Source organism: Orycteropus afer, unplaced genomic scaffold (genome assembly GCF_000298275.1).
Source record: "Orycteropus afer afer isolate SDZICR_OR568_19922 unplaced genomic scaffold, OryAfe1.0 scaffold00203, whole genome shotgun sequence".
NCBI lineage: Eukaryota > Metazoa > Chordata > Mammalia > Tubulidentata > Orycteropodidae > Orycteropus > Orycteropus afer.
This window is the reverse complement of record NW_006921790.1, coordinates 4,419,450-4,425,073: the sequence shown is the minus strand read 5'-3', so window position 1 is coordinate 4,425,073 and position 5,624 is coordinate 4,419,450.

Genomic DNA, 5,624 nt, shown 5'->3' with positions numbered 1-5,624 from the left:
ATGTTGAGGTAATCTACTTCTGTAAAGATTTACAAGGCTTAGAAACCCTATGTGAGTCTCTATGAGTCAGAATCCAGTCGATGACAGTTTTTTTTTTTTTTTTTTTTTAATATAGTTACGAAGAACTCTGGTAGAGCAGTGATTAAAGCTTTTGAGTGCTAACCAGAAGGTTGGTGGTTCACACCCACCAGCTGCTCTTAGGAGAAATATGGGGCAGTCTACTTCCATAAAGATTTATAACCTTGAAAAGTAGTAGAACTGTCTTACAGAGTTGTGGTATAGTGCCTAAGGCGTATAACTGCTAACCAGAAGGCTGATTGTTCAAACCCACCAGCCACTCCTTGGAAGGAAGATTGGGGAATCTATTTCCGTAGAGATACCGCCTCAGAAACCTCAGTCAGAACCAACACGACAGCAGTGAGTTTGTTTTTTGGTTTATAGTGTTGCTATAAGTCAGAATTAACTCAATGTCAGTGGCTTTGTTTTTTTGAGTTTGGTATATAGTGACTACTGATAATTTGAAATTCAGCTGATAATTTGAAATGCAGCTAATCTGAATTGACATGTGCTATTAGCCCAAAATATGCACCAAATTTTGAAGATTTAATATGACAAAAGGATATAAATATATCCTTAATATTGTAATTTGTATCAATTACATGTTGAAATGACAATATTTTATATAGCTATATTGTGTTAAATAAAATATCTTTTCAAAATCAATGCCATCTGTTTCTTTTAACTATTTTTACCATGCTATTTGAAAATTTGGGAGCTCTGGTAGCACAGTGCCTAAGGCACTTGACTGCTAACCAGAAGGCTGGCGGTTCAAACCCACTGGCCACTCCTCAGAAGGAAGATGGGGTGATCTACTTCCATAGTGATAATGCCTCGGAAACCCAAGGAGTGGTCACTATGAGTTGGGTCCGACTCGACAGTACATAACAACAACAACAACATTTGAAAATTTAAAATTACAGATATGACTTCCATTGCAGTTTTATCAGACAACACTCTTCTGATTAATTTCTTAACATTAGAAACTTTGAAGAATTACTTATATTATTTTTTCCAAGTAGAACAGAATTATGGAAGGAAATATACTGAGGCCATATTCACTTAAGAGGTATTTAAAAGAGGTCCATTCAGCAATTCTTTGAACCTTCTTTCCCATTTGCTATCCTGTCAGTTTCATGACCTCTGAAGAATTTGTCTTTACTGAAATGTGACAAGTAAAGCCTTTTTCTTTTTCATCTCTGCTTTCTTGGAAAGGCTGAGTCTTAATGTGAATTATCAGTAAATCCATCAAACTTTGACAAAGGAGAGTGCCAGATTCTATTTGCAAGATCCCCAGCATTCAGATTTCCTTGCATAGTTCACGTCAGCATGTGATGGGTGCTCTGATTAAGAACAACCAGCTGCTCTTCATATTTATGGCCCACTTGTTTCAGCGTGAGCTCATTGAGATCCATCTCTTTGAAAAATTCAGGCACTTAATCCTTAAATAAATACATTGCATTGCAGGCTGAAGAGGACCACGACACATTTCTTTTCTCCCCTTAAAATGTCACTAAATGTGCCAGGTTTATGAAAATTCATAGTTGTTTCAGAAAGTACTCCCCAGCCCCATTCTCAGCATGATGAAATCAGTGATGATATATGATATTCCACTAATTTCTTCTCTGACATGTATTACATTTTAATTAGGTTCATTGCTCTGTTTTTTTTTCCATTTATTAAAGACCACAGATTACTATTAAATCCAGAAACCCTGTCGCTTTTCAGTGGCTTGGCATGCCCCCACCATCTCACTTTGATTCTAATCTTGCAATTCTCTTCTTCATTACATTTCTGCCATGCTATATTTTGTGAGATTCTAGAAAGCATTTTACAATACACAAGACAGGAAAGGCATCATTTATAATACATGGTAGTTACTCGTCTTTTATTTATACATCATTTTGCTTGGAAGGGTTTTATTTCCATGCATGCAGTGAATCCTCAATTCTGTTTAAATAAATTCACTGTCTCTTCCCATATTCCTTTTTTTTTTTTTTTTCACATGACTCCAATACTTCCATAATGAATAATAAAATAATTTCTTTTTGCCTTGTGTATATGCATGATTCTCTACATACATCTACAGGCTGGATCTCTATTACACTGGCTATAACATGGTCAATTAATCTTGGGTGTCTATTAAGTGCTGGTTATTACATTGTTGATTGGATCCAAATTGACTATGAAGATGACCAAAATAACTGAGTGAGTGATCATGCCACCTTGTAGAATTTTCAGCTATAGGACACAATTTGGATTTAAAACATAGAATAATTCTTATTTTCAAACAATTAGGGTTACTAGGCCTACTGATTTCCCTTAGAATAAAAAAGACTGGCCCAGTGGTGCTGAGTCAAGTAACGGAAAGATTCTAGGATTTGAGTGCCACCTACTGGTCTTGTGACCTTGACCTTACTATTCAGCTTTTCTTGGGCCTCAGTTTTCTCATATATGGATGAGGAATACTAAGGGTGCAGTGATACTGCAATAATGTAATTCCCACCTTCCATTTTAGAGACCTGAGTTAAATTCCCAATCACTGCACAGCAATTCCCAATCACCCCACCCATCTATCACTGGAAGTTTGATGTTGCTATAATGCTCAATGTGTTTCAGCAGAACTTCCAGACTAAGACAGACTAGGAAGAAAGGCCTAAAGACTTACCTCTGAAAAATTAGACAATGAAAACCCTATGAATTACAAAAGTCCAATCTCCTTGTGCTTGGGGTCATCATGAGTCAGGGGCTGACTGCATGATAGGTAACAACAATAATAATGCTTATGGGATACAATGGTTATAAGAATTTAATGCAATGATACTGGATAAAAATATTTTGTGAATTATGTAGTAGTATACAGTATTTACTTACTTTTATTAATTACGTTGTTTTACAAATGATTAAGAACTTGAACCTTGGTCATCCATCCAAAATTCTTTGTAGGTAGAATATCTACATTTTTTATGAGAAAACTGTGAAAATCAGTTTTTGGAAATGCATGGATATGTAAACATACCCAGAATCTTTGTCTTCCTTGTTCCTAGGAAGATGTATCTTTGACCAATTTAAAAATTGCTGCTGACTTTTTAAATCTAGAATCTAGACTTCCTGGAGCCATTGAGGCTGGATGAACCCTCAAAACTATTGCCCTGAGAAAATATTTAAACTTTAAATCATAAAGCAAAAACATCCTCTGAAGTTTTCTTTAAACCAAGCAATAACCAACACACTGCATCAAGTTGATTCTGACTCATAATGACCCCCACTGAGTTTCCAAGGTGGTAAATCTTTACAGAAGTAGATTGCCCAGTCTTCCCTCCACAGAGCAACTGATGGGTTTGACCCACCAGCCTTCTGGTTAGCAGTTAAATGCCTTAGGCACTGTGCCACCAGAGCTCCTTAAACTAAGGAAAATGTTTGCTTAATTAGTAAAGAATGTTAGTTTTGAGCTATGCTTAGGGTGTAGTGAGTTTATATTAATGGGGAGGAATAAAGAAAAGGTGAGTGAAAATGGTTGTACAACATGAAGAATGTAATCAAAGTCACTGTATTGTACATGTACATATTGTTGAATTGGTGTATGTTTTTTGCTGTGTATATTTTCAACAATAGTACAATAATAATAACAAAATAAACTACTATAATTTTTAAGGGCCAGCAAAGAAATACTATGAGGTCCACTTACCCCAGAGTGCTCTTTTACCTGTCAAAGGATTTGAACTTATGTAAATTTACTGAACAGAGAATTGGAAAAGAGTTAAGAAAGACTGGGATAGAGGGACACAATGGGTAAAAGTTTTGAAAAGTGTGATGAGGCCTGAATTCTGACTACTGATCTGACACTTATAAGATGTACAGCCTTTTTTTTTTTTTCCCTTGAAAAAGCTTTTTATTGTGATTTGGGTGAAAATATACAGAGCAAATAAATTTTCCATTCAACAATTCACACACATTTTGTTTCACGACGTTGACTGCAATCCCCACTATGTAACATAACTCCTCTCACTTCCTTCCCTATGTTTCTGGTTTCCATTCCTCCTTCCTCTTTCCTAACCATTCCTGCCTTCTCAATTTTGTCTTGGGTAAATGCTGCCCTTTTTATCTTGAATGGTTTATTTGTTCTAAAGAGTGTGTACCTTCCTGGACTTATTGTTTACCTTTTAGACTTATTTATTGTTTGACTGAAAATTGAGCTGTGGGAGTGAGTTTAGCTCCAGATCTGAAGGGTGACCAATGGTTGTAGTCTCAGAGGTTCCACCAATGTCTAGCCAGTAAGCCTACAGTTTTTTTCATGATTTTAAATTTTATTCCACATTTTTCTCCCACTCTATCCAGGGACTTTTAGTGTGATCCCTTTCAGAGCTGTTGGTGGTAGTAGTCAGGCACCATTTAGTTCTTCTGGTCTCAGGGTTGTGGAGGTTGACATGCACATGGCCCATTAGTTCTTTGGAGTAATTGTTTCCAGTGTGTTTGATTTTCTTCACTCTTCTTTGTTGTAGACAGGGAGAGACAAAAGGTGTACCTTAGATGGATGCTCACAAGCTTTTAAGACCCCAATTGCTAGTCAACAAAGTAGGGTGTAGAACATTGTCTTTGTGGACTATGTTGTGCTAATTGACCTTGATGTTCCCCAAGACTATGATTCTGAGTCCCCAGGCCCAGTTACTCATTCCCTCAGGGTTTTTGGTTATGGCTAAAAAGTTTTCATAACTTTTCCCCATGTATATGTTTCTATATTAATGGATACATTTGTAGCATACCTAAATACATATATAGAAATATCTTCTGTCAAACCTATATGTATATGTGGGAATAGTCCCATTCTCTTTCCTACACTGTTCAGCTTGTCTGTCTATCTAGGTATCCAGTTACAGATTATTGGCTCTTGCTACCACTGTTATTGCAGGATTGTGTGTGAACTAGTATTAATCTCTGTTGCCTTTAACTCTTTTTTTTTTAAATTGTGATTTGGGTGAAAATTTACAGAGCAAATATACTTTCCATACAGCAAATCACATACACTTTGTCTCACGACATTGACCACTATTTAGCACAATGCAACATCACCTCTCCCACTTCCTCCCAATAGCTACTGCTTCCCTGTGTCCATTCCTCCATGCACTCCTACCCCCTGAGCTGTCTCCCTGTGCCTGAGCAGCCCTTCTTTCTCTCTTGCTTGTTCACTCCAAGGAGTGTATCTACCTCAGGTAAATGCTCAACTAGTATGCCTGTCTATAGCTTGGCTGGAAACCACAGGTGTGCATTCAATTCCAGACCTGAAGGGCAGCTAGGGGCCATAGTCTCAGTGGTTCCACAAGGCTCCATTGGGCCAGGAAATCTGTTTCCCGCTTTTCTTTTTTTTCAAATGATTTTGAGTTTTGTTCCACATTGTTCCCCCTGTCTATCCAAGATCTCCTACAAAGATCCTCTTCCAAGTGGTTGACAGTTGTTGTTGTTGTTGTTGTTAAGTGCCGTCAAGTCGTTTCCGACTCATAGCGACCCCATGCACAGCAGAACGAAACACTGCCCGATCCCGCACCAGCCCCACAATCCCTGCTATACTC